Here is a 15,000-nt window from a genome sequence, read left to right as displayed (position 1 = left end):
GGAGTTATTTACCCAGTCAGATATGAGAGAGTTATTTACCCAGTCAGTATAGAGGAGTTATTACCCAGTCAGATATAGAGGAGTTATTTACCCAGTTCAGATATAGAGGACGTTATTTACCCAGTCAGATATAGAGGAAGTTATTTACCCAGTCAGATATAGAGGAGTTATTTGATCCAGTCAGATTATAGAGGAGTTATTTACCCAGTCAGATATAGAGGGGTTATTTACCCAGTCAGAATAGAATTATATACAGTAGAGTAGTTATTTACCCAGTCAGATATAGAGGAGTTATTTACCCAGTCAGATATAGTGGATTATTTACCCAGTCAGATATAGAGGAGTTATTTACCCAGTCATATAAAGTACAGTGGGCAAGAGGGGTTTTAGTCAATACGTTATTTGGCTATCCTTTTTTATTTCTATTTGTGCTTCAAGTGGTTTAAGTATAGACTTCTGGTTATGTTACATTTCTATTTCAGTGGGCTACTGGTAATGTTACCAATGGCTAAATTCATAGGCTACTGGTAATTTACATGGCTACATTCAGTAGGCTACGTTCAGTTGAAAAAACGTTCTCGAACTTTGCAGATAGAAATTCCATGAACAGACAGACGTTATTCCTTATTCCATAGTCAGAGATGCCACGTTTGTTCTAGATAAGCAAGATTTAATATCGTGAGCGTTCCAGAAACGTTGCCTTCCCTGCTAAACGCTCGCCCGGTTTGTTTGCTACAGCTCAACTAATGAGGTAGCATGAATGAACAAGGTGTATGCCTAAACAATGGTTCGGTCGCAAATTAGCCTGGTGTTAAGCGGCCTGTGATAATGCTTTGTGACTGTGAAATGCAGACGGCCATGAAACGATAGAAAGAAACAAACACGTAGCGCTGGGTATTATGGGCAGGCCAGCCAACGCAAGAGGGAAAGAACAAAACGTAGCGCTGGTATTTGGTCAGGCCACGCCAACGCAACGATAGAAAGAACAAACGTAGTTCTGGTAATTAGGATGCATATGTTTTGAACGTAAGGGCTAGATCAGTCATTTCCTCTGATGAAAAGAGGAGACTTGGTCACATTGGCTACAGAACCTGGCCTGTGAAACTACTGTGGGGAAAGTGGGAGGGTTTGAGCAAAGACTATAAATTCAAAGACAACCTACTTTTTCTATGCTCAAGGGGAGAGAAAACACGTAGCTAGCTGTTGTTTTACTATTAACTCAAAATGCTGGCTATTGTTTTTTAATTCCCGAAGCAACTTATGTTTCTTACGCTGGCAAAGGGTTGCTAAACTAGAAGGGTGGTGGTGACTGGTGTGAGCTCACGGGGAAGCAAGAAGAGTGGCCTGCCTTCATTGTGTGTCTCCGGAGCAGAGCCTGTCTGCTGTCTTCCTTTTAGTCAACTGAAATGAACAAATCATTTTCGTTTACGTCATAGTTTGACCTGTGTCTACTTAGTCAGTTATAGTGTTGTAATTGCCACTGAGAAATAGGGAATTTAATTCATATTTTATTCGCTATTTTGTTGACGTAAATTAACACGAGAGGGGCTCTAGTCCAGTTCAGTAAATGACAGTAGGAGAGTTCTATCCTGATTCTACATAAAGGCGTGAAGCACGAAGGTACACAGCGTGAAGGCAAGAAGGTACATCAGCGTGAAAGGCAGAAGGGTACATAGCGTGAAGGCAGAAGGTACAATAGGTGAAAGGCAGAAGGTAACAGCTGAAGGCAGAAAGTAATCAACCCGTGAAGGCAGAAGGTAAACAGCGTGAAGCGGAAAGTACACAGCGTGAGGCAAAAGGTACACAAGCGTGAAGGCAGAAAGTACATCAGCGTGAAGCGCAAGGTACACACGGTGAGGGCAGAAAGTAACACAGCGTGAAGGCAGAAGGTACACCAGGCGTGAAATGCGGAAAAGTTACACAGCGTGAAGGCGGAGAGTACACGCGTGACGGCAAGAAAGGTACACAGCGTGGGAAGGCCAGAAAGTACACAGCGTGAAAAGGCAGAAAGTACAACAGCGTGAAGGCGGAAAGTACACAGGTGACGGCAGAAGTACACAGCGTGAAGGCAGAAGGTAAACAAGCGTGAAGGCGGTAAAGTACAACAGCGTGACGCAGAAGGTACCAGCCGTGAAGGCAGAAAAGTACACAGCGTGAAGGCAGAAGGTACATCAGCGTGAAAGCAGAAAGTACACAGCGTGAAGGCAGAAGTACACAGCGTGAATGCAGGAAGTACCAGCGTGAAGGCGGAGAGTACACAGCGGGACGGCAAGAAAGGTACACAAGCGTGAAGGCAGAAAGTACAACAGCGTGAAGCAGAAGGTACAACAGCGTGAAGGCAGAAAGTACACAGCGTGGAGGCAGAAGGTACACAGCGTGAAGGCAGAAAAGTACACAGCGTGAAGGCAGAAAGTAGCACAGCGTGAAGGCGAAAGTACAACCGCGTGTAAGGCATAAAGGAGTACAACCGCGTGAAGGCAGAAAGTACACAGCGTGAAGGCAGATAAGTACAGCAGCGTGAAGGCAGAAGGTAACACAGCTGAAAGGCAGAAAGTACACAGCATGAAAGGCAGAAGGTACACAGCTTGAAAGGCAGAAGTACAACAGCGTGAAGGTAGAGAAGTACACAGAGCAAAGTTTCTTTGCAATAACACCAGTCATCTAGATTCAATTTAGATCTTTGTTTCGATACAGTCCATAATGTAGCTTGTTTTTGGTCCCAGGTCCAGGATGGCTGAAGAATTGCAACATTTACCTGGAGCTAACTTCTGCAGGTAGCACTACTGGGCGATCTGAAAAAGTCACAGTCAATCGATAATAATATAATAGTATTTTTTTGCAAAATAATTTATTTCAATTACCAATCTGTAGACAATAATGAGATATAAAGTAGGGTAGTAAAGGAAGATATATATTTTTTCAAGGATAATGTATGCTATGCTATGTATGTATGTAGTATGTAATGTATGTATGTAGTATGTTATTGTGATGTGTAGTACCATGTATATACAGTATATATACACAATATTATTATAGATATTTGCAAAAAAATGTAATGAGGATTTGGAAGTGATGCAGACAATTACATTGATGGAAGCTACAAATCTATCTGCAATATAAAGCCTGATCTACCTCCTTAAAAAAATACTAACTAATATAATATATATATAATATAAAAACACCAGTCATCGTACAGTCCAAGTAAAGAACACTTGACTGTAGATGACTGGTGGTTTTTATATTATATATATATTTTATTAGTAAGTATTTTTTTTTAAGGAGGTAGATCGCTTTATATTGCAGATTAGATTGTAGCTTCCATCAATGTAAATTTGTTCTGCATCACTTCCAATCCCTCAATACATATTTTTTTTGCAAATATATATAATATATGTATATTATACTGTAATATACCATGTATACTACACATATACACATACATACATACATACATACATACATACATTACATACATACATACATACATAACATATATCTTTTAAACAATATATTATTTCCTTTCTACCCTACCTTTATATTCTCATTTTCTACCAGATTGTAAATTGAAAATAATTATTTTTTGCAAAAAAACTATTATATTATTGATCGATTGGACTGTGACTTTCAGATCGCCCAGTTAGTGCTACCTGCAGGTTAGGCTCAGGTTAAATGTTGCAATTTCCATCATGCCATTCCTGGACCTGGACCAAATAACAAAGCCTACATATGGACTGTATCGAAACAAATGATCTTAATGAATCTAGATGACTGGTGTTATCAAAGACTTGCTCTGTGTACTTTTCTACCTCACGCTGGATGACTTCTGTTTCAAGCTGATGTACCTTCTGCCTTCATGCTTTGCTACTTTCTGCCTCAAGCTGTGTACCTTCTGCTTCACGCTGTGTACTTTCTGCCACGTGGTCCTATTCAGCCCGGTGTACTTTCTGCCTTCCACGCGGTGTCACTTTCTGCCTTCACGCCTGGTGTACTTTCCTGCCTTCACCGCTGTGTAGCCTACCCTTGTACTTCGCCTTCACGCTACGTGTACATTCTGCCTCCACGCTGTGTACTATTTCTGCCTTCACGCTGTGTACCTTCTGCCTTCACGCTGTGTACTTTTCTGCATTCACGCTGTGTACCTATCTGGGTCACGCTGTGGTACCTCCCGCCTTCACAGGCTTGTGTCTTTCCTGCATTCACGCTGTGTACCTCTTGCCTTCACGCTGTGTACTTTTCTGCCTTTCACGCTGTGTACTTCTGCCTCTCAACCGGCTGTGTACTTTCTGCCTCACGCTGTTGTACCTATCTGCCGTCACGCTGTGTACTTTCCGCCTTCACCGCTGTTTAAACTTCTGCTTCACGCTGTGTTCACCTCCTGCCGTCAACCGCTGATGTAACTTCCCACTTCACGCATGGTGTACTTTCCTGCCTTCACGCTGTGTACTTTCTGGCCTTACACGCTGTGTACTTTCTGCCGTCAGCTGTCGTACTCTCCGCCTTCACGCTTGTGTACTTTCCGGCATTTCACGCATGTGTACCGCTTCTGCCTTCACGCTGTGAACTTTCTGCTTACGCTGTGTACCTCTTGCTTCACCGCTGCTGTACTTTTCGCCTTCACGCTGTGTACCTTCTGCCGTCACGCTGTTTACCTTTCCGCCTTCACGCTGTTACCTTCTGCCTTCACGCTGTGTACTTTCATGCCTTCACGCTGCGATCGTACTCTGCCTTCACGCTATGTACCTTCCGCCTTCACGCTAATGTACCTTCTGCCTTCACGCTATGCTACCTTCTGCCTTCACGCTGTGTAACCTCTGCCTTCCACGCTATGTAGAATCGGTAGAACTCTCCTACTTGTCATCACTGAACTGACCCTAGCGCCCCTCTCAGTGTTAATTACGTCAACGAAAAATAGCGAACTCAAATATGAATTAAACACTCCCTTATTTCTCGTGGCAAGTTGACAACACTATAAACTGACTAAAGTAGCACACAGACTCAACTTGACTAACGAAAATGATTTTTCATTTCAGCTTGACTAAAAGGAGCACAGCAGACAGGCTCTGCTCCGGACGACACACAATGAGGCAAGGCCCACTCTCTTGCTTCCGTAGCTCACCCAGTCACCACCAACCCTTCTAGTTCAGCACCCACTTTGCCAGGTTTATAAGAAAACATAGAGTTGCGTTCGGTGAATTAAACAACAATAGAGCATTGGAGTTTAATAGCTAAAACACAGTTAGCTACGATGTTTTTCTCTCCCTTGAGCCATAGAAAAGTAAGGTTGTCTTTGAATTCTAATAGATCTTGCTCAACCCTCCCACTTTCCCCACAGTAAAGTTACAGCCAGGTTCTGTAGCCATGTTAGACAAGTCTCCCTCTTTTTCATCAGAGGAAATGACTCGATTCTAGCCCCTTACGAAAATCAAACATATGAATCCATAATTTCCGAACATACGTTTTGTTCTTCTATCGTGCGTTGGCTGGCCGACCCATACTACCAGCGCTACGTTTGTCTCTTTCCTCTTGCGTGGCTGGCCTGACCCATCAATACCAGCGCTACGTTTTGTTCTTCTTATCGTCTCACTGGCCCTCTGCCATTTATACACAGTCCACAAAGCATATCACAGGCCCCCGCTTCTAACACCAGGCTAATTTGCTGACCGAACCATTTGTTTAGGCTACACCTTGTTCATTCATGCTACCTCATTAGCTAGCTGTAGCAAAACAACCTGGGGAGCGTTTTAGCAGGGAGGCAACGTTTTTGAACGCTCAGATATAAATCTGCTATCTAGAACAAACGTGCGATCTCTGAACATATTTGAATAAGGAATAAAGCTGGCTCTGTTCATGGAATTCTATCTGCAAAGTTCGAGAACGTTTTTCAACTGAACGTAGCCTACTGAATGTAGCCATGGGTAAACATTACCAGTAGCCTATGAATGTAGCCATGGTAACAATTACCAGTAGCCCACTGAAAGTAGAAATGGTAACATAACAGAAGTCTATATGTAAACCACTTGGAAGCACAATAGAATAAAAAACGCGATAGCAACATAACGTATTGACTAAACCCCTCTTGCCCCTCTGTACTTTATATGACTGGGTAAATAACTCTCTATATCTGCCTGTGAGTAAATAATTCCACTATATCTGACTGGGTAAATAACTCCCTCTATATCTGACTGGGTAAATAACTCCTCTACCATCGACTGGGTATATAACCCCCTCTATACTTGACTGGGTAAATAACCCCTCTATATCTGACTGGGTAAATAACTCCCTCTATATCTGACTGGATAATAACTCCTCTATATCTGACTGGTAAATAACTCCTCTATATCTGACTGGGTAAATAACTCCTCTTATCTGACGGGTAAATAACTCCTACTGGTCTGTGATTCTTTCTATATCTGACTGGTAAATAACCTCCTCTATATCTGACTGGGTAAAAGTAACTCCTCCTAGTCTGACTGGGTAAATAACTCCTCGCTATATCTGACTGGGTAAAATACCTCCTCTATATCTGACTGGGTATATAACTCCTCTATATCTGACTGGGTAAGATAACCTCCTCTATATCTGACTGGGTAAATAACCCTCTAATATCTGACTGGGTAAATAACCCTCTATATCTGACTGGGTAAAAATAACTCCTCTATATCTGCATGGGTTAAATAACTCCTCTATATCTGACTGGGTAAAATAACCCTTATATCGACTGGGTATAACCCCTCTATATCCTGACTGGTACAATAACTCCCTCTATAGTCTGACTGGTAAGATAAACTCTCTATAATCTGACTGGGCAAATAACCCTCTATATCTGACTGGGTAAATAACTCCTCTATATCTTGACTGGGTCAATATAAACTCCATATATCATGACTGGGATAAATAACTCCTCTAAGTATCTGAACTGGTAAATAACTCCTCTATTCTGACTGGGTTAAATAACTCCTACTATACTCTGACTGGGTAATAACTCCTTCTATATCTGAGTGGGAAATCAACTCTCTCTACATCTGTGGAACTCGGTTAAAATAACTCCTCTATACTGACTGGGTAAATACACCTCTATATCTGACTGGGTAAATAACTCCTCTATATCTGACTGGATAAATAACTCCTCTATATCCTGACTGGGTAAATAACTCCTCTATATGCTGACTGGGTAAATAACTCCTCTACTACTCTGACTGGGTAAAATAACTCCTCTGATATCTGACTGGGTATAACTCCTCTATATCTGACTGGGTAAATAACTCCTCTATACTGACTGGGTACATAAACTCCTCTTATCTGATGGCCTAAATAACCCTCTATATAATGAACTTGGTAAATACCTCCTCATATACTGACTGGGTAAATAACTCTCTATATCTGACTGGGTAAATCAGACCCTCCTATATCTGACATGGGTAAATAACCTCCTCTATATCTGACTGGGTAATAACCCTCTATATCTGACTGGGTAAATAACTCCTCTATAATCTGACTCGGGTAAATAACTCCTCTATATCTGACTGGGTAAGATAACTCCTCTATATCTGACTGGGTAAATAACTCCTCTATATCTGACCTGAGGTTCGAGGTAAAGTACCCCCTCTAATATTCTGACTGATGTTCCGCTAATCGATAGAAGTAAAACTCCTCTATATCTGACTTGGGTAAATAAACTCCTCTACTATCTGACTGGGTAATAACGTCTCTTATATCTGACTGGGTAATAACCGGCTTCATATTACTAATGTACGGGATAAACTCCCTTATTCGTGACTGGTAAATAACTCCTCTATATCTCGACTAGGGAATATAACCCCTACTATATCAGCTGGGTAGATACCCTAATTGGGTTTAAATAACTCTCCTAATATCTGACTGGTGAAATAACCCCTATACGTACTCTTGACTGGGTAATAACTCCTCTATATCTGATCTGAAGGTAACATAACCCTCTATCATTCTGACTGGGAAGCCTAATATATCTCCTCTATATCACGGGTAAATACCCCTCTTATCTGAACTGGGTAAATAACCCATCTAATCTGACTGGTTATCACTCTCTAATCTCTAAACTCTCTATAATCTGACTGGGTAAAAACCCTCTCTATCTATGTAATTAACCTAGTATCTGCGGTAAATAACCCTCTATAATCTGATGGTTAACCTCCCCTTTTAAAATGAGCTGGGACATAACCTCTATATCTGACTGGTAAAATAACTCCTCTATATCTGACTGGGTTAAATAACCCTCCTACATATCTGACTGGGTAAATAAACTCCTCTCTACTGAACTGGGTAAAAATTCCTCTATATCTGACTGGGTAAATAACTCCCTCTATATCTGACTGGGTATAAATAACGCCCTCTATATTCTGAATGGGTAAATAACTCTCTATACTGACTGAGTAAATAACTCCTCTATATCTGACTGGGTAAATAACTCCTCTATATCTGACTGGGTAAATCACTCCTCTCCTAATCTCTGACTGGGTAAATAACCCCTCTATATCTGACTGGGTAAATAAACTCCTCTATATCTGACTGGTAAATTAACTCTCTATATCTGACTGGGTAAATAACCCTCTATATCTGACTGGGTAAAACTCCTCTAATCTGACTGGTAAATAACTCATCTATATCTGACTGGGTAAATACCACCCTTATATCCTGACTGGGTAAATACCTCTCTATATCTGACTGGGTAAATACACTCCTCTATATCTGACTGGGTAAATAACTCCCTCTAATCTGAACTGGGTAAATAACCCTCTATATCTGACTGGTAATACCCCTATATCTGACTGGGTAATAACTCCTCATATCTGACTGAGTAAATCACTCTCATCTGACTGGTAAACAATCCTCTATATCGGACGGGTAAACAACTCCTCAAAATAATATTAATCTGACTGGGAATAACTCCTCTATCTGACTGGGTAAAATAACCCTCTATATCTGACTGGGTAAATAACCCTCTATATCTGACTGGGTAAATAACTCCTCTATATCTGACTGGTAAATAACTCCTCTATATCTGACTGGGTAAACAACTCCTCTATATCTGACTGGGTAAATAAACTCCTCTATATCTGACTGGGTAATAACCCTCTATATCTGACGTACTCTTAATATCTGACTGGGTAAATAAACTCCTCTATATCTGACTGGGTAATAACTCCTCTATATCTGACTGGGTAAATAACTCCTCTATATCTGGACTGGGTAAATAACTCCTCTATATCTGACTGGGTAAATAACTCCTCTACTATCTGAACTGGGTAAATAACCCTCTATATCTGACTGGGTAAATACCTCCTCATATCTGACTGGGTAAATACCTCCTCTATATCTGAACTGGGTAAATAACTCCTCTATATCTGACTGGGTAAATAACTCCTCTATATCTGACTGGGTAAATACCTCCTCTATATCTGACTGGGTAAAAATAACCTCCTCTATATCTGACTGGGTAAATAAGCTCCTCTATACTGATGGGTAAATAACTCCTCTATATCTGACTGGGTAAAAACTCCTCTTATCTGACTGGGTAAATAACTCCTCTATATCGCTGGTAATACTCCTCTATATCTGACTGGGGTAAATAACTCCTCTATATCTGACTGGGTAAATAAACTCCTCTATATCTGACTGGGTAAATGACTCCTCTCATATCTGACTGGGTAAATAACTCCTCTATATCTGACTGGGTAAATAACTCCTCTATATCTGACTGGGTAAATAGCTCTCTATATCTGACTGGGTAAATAACCCTCTATACTGACTGGTTAAAATAACCCTCTATATCTGACTGGGTAAATAACTCCTCTATATCTGACTGGGTAAATACACTCCTCTATATCTGACTGGGTAAATAACCCTCTATTCTGACTGGGTAAATACCTCCTCTATATCTGACTGGGTAAATAACTCCTCTATATCTGACTGGGTAAATAACCCTCTCTATCTGACTGGGTAAATAACCCCTCTATATCTACTGGGTAAATAACTCCTCTAATCTGACTGGGTAAATAACTCTCTATATCTGACTGGTAATAACTCTCTTGTCACTAACTACATCTGACTGGTAAATATTTTTTTGGGCGGTTAATTTGGACCCAGTTATCAGACTTGACACATGGACAGGACTCGAGCACTGGGACTCGGACTTAGCTAGGACTCGTGCTTGGAATCGGGCCTCGAGACAGTGGACTTGGGATCGATTTCGGACTCGAGGTTTGGTGACTCAACCTACATCACTGGGTGAAAAAGTCATTAGTTCCCGTTCTACTTTTAGACGTCCATGTCGCTGTGGCTTTCTGTGGAACCAGTGATGACGATGACGGAGACGGAGGTGCAACCCCACACCACTTTAACCACATAGTTTAGCACCATCCTCTCTCTCTCTCTCTCTCTCTCTCTCTCTCTCTCTCTCTCTCTCTCTCTCTCTCTCTCTCTCTCTCTCTCTCTCTCTCTCTCTCTCTCCTCTCTCTCTCTTCTCCTCCTCTTCTCTCTTCTCCTCTCCTCTCTCTCTCCTGTCTCTGTCTCTGTCTCTCTGTCTCTCTGTCTCTCTCTCTCTCTCTCTCTCTCTCTCTCTCTCTCTCTGTCTCTCTGTCTCTCTCTCTCCTCTTCTCTCCTCTCTCTCCTCTCTCTCTCTCTTCTCTCTCTCTCTCTTCTCTTCTCTCTCTCTCCTCTCTCCCTCCTTGTATATGTCTGTTTGTTCTGTATGTAATGTGTAATATATATGTAACTGAATCAGGAATTTACATGGCCAGTAATTCTTATATATTGTTTTACATGTCGGTCATATTTCTGCTGTTGGGAAGAGTATAGGATGTTATGCAGAAGAATATGTTGGAATTATGTTTACTTAGTTATTATGAGCCAATACAAATGCATTGTGATCTCAATGAAGGCCATTTTCGCTCATCTTTCTGGTGTTGCTCAAATAGGTCAGCAAACAAGGAAACAGCCATAAATCTAAGAATCACACTCCAGAGGAAATGTACTTCGATATCTCTGATGTACTTTGAATACCTTCCACCATTCAGATTGACATAGCACCATAGTCTGCTCTCAGGCAGGGATTATAATATAATTGAACGGCCGCTGCTGTGGTGTTTGTAAAGGTTAACTGAGTAGATTGGCACATTTTGCAGATTTTTCCCCCCCCTCACTTTGCTGGACTTCAGATGATTGGCTTGTCCAGATAATAAGTGAGCCGTGAGCACTGCTCTAGTAAAAATTACAGGTGGCAAAAGGCTATTATCGTTATCTTATCTGTTCTATAGTATGTCTCCTGCCCTCTAATTTCCCATCAAGTGCTTCTTGCCTCCAGCTAGTCTCAGGAATCCCAGACCTGAGGGCAACAGCAAAAGGGTCTGGGAATTATGTTGGATTTTCTTGGACAATTTGGGGGAGGGAGTTTTTCAGACAGACAACTCTCCCTAACAAATCACGAGTTTGGTTAGGCTTAAAAATGATCTCCTGGAAACATGCTTTGGCGACCGGTCGCTATATTGCATGTTATTTTGGCATTAATTGGTGTTGCATATCAGTTTGCAAACAATGTAAAGTTGAGTTAATAAAGCCGCTACAACATGGTCTCTTCTTGATTAAGGCATGTCCAAAATGCAGCCCCTTTCAGTCTAGCTCAGTGCTTTTTATGGTGGAGGGTGTGCCAGCTAAACCACAGAGCGTAGGTGGTTGGTCATTCTCTCTAGTCTGCGCCATGATTGGCTCAGTGTTCTGTCACTCATGGGACACTACGTCACCGCCATAATCTCCAGGGAGAGCTTGGCAGTTCAAGACCCCTTGGCTGCTGCCATAGATTTATATAGAAGTGACCGTCCAAGAAGGCTCAAGGTCATTGTGACCACAGATAAAATGATGTCAAATCCCTTTATATCTACCGTAGCTTTGATTGGACTGATCATGTCAACATCTTAGCTAGCAAGCTAGTTGGCAAGACAAGAAGTCATCATTCATGAATCACATTGACAATCTACTGGCAAATCCTTTTAAATCCTTGTCATATGAAGATAAATCATATATAACACTTATCAGTGATCCATCAGCCATTTGATATAAACATGACACAACGTGAGTTGGGAAATCGCAAATTCAACAATGAGTCGTTTGGAAGGAATCAATGGCTAACTTTGATGCAGCATCACTGTTTTGCTTCCCCTGCCTGCCTTTCAGTTGGAAAGGGTGTGTGGTCCAGTCTGGGTTAAGGGTTTAAAAACATCTGTCTGAAAGATATAAAAGGATACAAATTCACAAGCAACACAATGGGCCAGAAAAGGGTTGAATACGTTGGCCATGCTGTCTATTCAGCATGACTTCTGCAGGTTCAAAACAACTGGGATTCAGAACTGGGAAATCTCAGACTTCAGTTGCGTTCAAAAAAACTGGGAACACAGAAAAAAATTAGCCTCCGACTGGGAAATACTTTTTCAGTCGGGAATTTTATTATCTCTTCTAGTGCTATAACAACAACTTTACGACCTGAAGATCACTTATGTATGCTTCAACCTCGTTTTTTCCCCCAGAGTTCCGCAGTTTTCTTTGAAAGCACCATCATTCAGAGAATGTCAGGCTTTGACGACAAAGTTTGATGAACAAGTTTGCCCACCAAGAAAGGACACCCGTGCCACATTCTGTTCAAGTGACACAGCACAACAACAGTGAGTCCAAAAATAGGCCTATGTCTTGTCTGCTGCTGCATAAATAATGTGAATATGCCAGGAGATATTAGTATACTGTAGCTAAGAAAGTAATACTGAAGTGTATGTGTGGTAGTAAGCTGTTGTCTCACCTAGTGGTGTAAAGTGCTTAAGTAAAAAACATTAAATACAATTTAAGTAGTTTTGGGGGAATATCTATACTTTACTTTACTATTTATATTTTGACAACTTTTACTTCACTACATTCTAAAGACAATTATGTACTTTTTACTCCATACATTTTCCTGACACTCAAAAGTAGCTCCGTTACATTTTGAATGCTGGCATGACAGGAAATGGTCAATTCAACGAACGTATCAAGAGAACATCCTGGTCATCCCTATTGCCTCTTATCTGGCGGACCACTATGTCTTGAGTGTTGGAGTGTGCCCCTGGTTATTCGTACATTTAAAATAAAGAAAATGGTGCCATCTGGTTTGTTTAATATAGGGAATTGAAATTATTTATACTGTTAACTTTTACTTTCAATACTTTAGTATAATTAAGTATATTTAGCAATTACATTTACTTTTGATACTTAAGTATATTTAAAACCAAATACTTTTAGACTTTTACTCAAGTCATATTTACTGGGTGACTTTCACTTTACTTGAGTTAATATTTGTGAAGTTATCTTTACTTTTACTCAATATGACAACTGGTACTTTTTTCCACACTGTAAGATATATGGTCAATCTCCCCCTCAGAACTTAGCCTACTGTTCTGATTGGTGGTGCACATGTAGCCTGTAGCCAGTTTCAGAGAAATTCACCATAGAATTATTGTAAAAATATCACTGTCTGCTTATATGCCCCCTTTATTTATACAATGTTCTGACTTGGTGTACAGGGACTAACAACTGTTAGTACGGCCCATGGTTCTGGAATTCCGGTGCTGGTCGCATATTCAAAAGTGCTGAACACAAATAGGGCATATATGGTCCGTCTGAGCTCGCACATGAATGTCTTCATCGAGAAAGTTGCCTCTTATTCCGCTCATACGTTCCATTTTGCCATCAGTTTGTACATCTCCAGTTTTATAGTTGCTTGTATGGCTATCTCTTAGTATCTTATTAATCATATGAGGCAAGTTTGATGATGCATTTCTTTGTTTATGCTTACTCTGTGGTATTAAAGTTAGCTCATGTGCTTTTCTTCACGGAGACTATAACTGTGTTGTCTGTAACCATGTTTACCAGTTCAGTAATAGACCCCAATGTAAATCCCAGCCATGTGTCAGACAGATGTCCTATTGGCTAGAATAGTGGTATCCTCTCATTGTCAATTTCTTCCTTTTTTTTAGAAACATAGACCTAACAAATACTTCAAATGGTAGGCTAACCAGTCTCTCTCTCTCTCTCTCAGTCTCTCTCTCTTTCTCTCTCTCTCTCTCTCTCTCTCTCTCTCTCTCTCTCTCTCTCTTCTCTCTCTCTCTCTCCTCATCTCTCTTCTCCTTCTCTCTCTCTCTTCATCTCTCTCTTCTCCTCTCTCTCTCTCTCTCTCTCTCTCTCTCTCTTCTCTTCCTCAGTGGTGACTTAAAGAAAGAGTAAATTTAAACCCCTCAACAATGCTTGCTCGAATTTTTAAGCTCTACAAACACCAATCCCGAATTTTCCCTGTCCCCGCTGTACATTTTGAAAACCCTGAAACGAACGGCCGACCTCGTCGCAGCTTGTTTACTTGCACTGCTTATACTTAAGCATATAATAACAAACATTTATGGATTACTGAACTTAAATGTAATAATGTTCGTTCTATATTGAAGGAGAATGTGGTACTCAGTGAGTTCACAAAATCCACAAGGAGTCAGTTAAAAAGGTACTATTATTTCAGCGTGAGGTCAGCCTTCAGCTATGTTTTTTTTTAAAGCGTTAAACGAGGCTGCATGACTGTTTCGCTGCAGACAAGGCTCCCGTGATACGCCAGGGTGTAGCAGTGGTAAAGGATCCTTTACGTTCGTTGATAGACTGAGGAGACCAAGGTGAGCGTGGTAAAGCGTACACTTTCTTTATTTAATGAACACCAAAAACACAACAAATATAAACCGAACGAACTAAAGACATTCTGCAGGCTACAAAGTAACTGTACAAAAACAATATTCCACAAGTCTAAGGTGGGGGAAAAAGTGTCATGTTTTTGTCATTGATCATCATTGTCTTGTCCCTGTGGCTTCTCTGCGGTCTTATTAGGTTCTTTCCCTCTTTCTATCCTCATCTCTCTCCCCTCCGCGTGCCTCCCTTCGACGCTCCTCGCATCTCTCTCTGCTATCGTTC

General features: G+C 41.0%; 1 long non-coding RNA gene across 2 annotated transcripts in view; it reads left to right on the top strand.

Moving 5' to 3' along the window:
* Positions 1–15,000, top strand: part of LOC139024771 (uncharacterized) — a 20,141-nt gene that overhangs the window by 2,470 nt on the left and 2,671 nt on the right. The gene's annotated exons all lie outside the window — the stretch shown is intronic.

The sequence above is a fragment of the Salvelinus sp. IW2-2015 genome, unplaced genomic scaffold, assembly GCF_002910315.2.
Source record: "Salvelinus sp. IW2-2015 unplaced genomic scaffold, ASM291031v2 Un_scaffold1856, whole genome shotgun sequence".
NCBI lineage: Eukaryota > Metazoa > Chordata > Actinopteri > Salmoniformes > Salmonidae > Salvelinus > Salvelinus sp. IW2-2015.
This window is presented reverse-complemented; position numbering and strand designations above follow the sequence as displayed.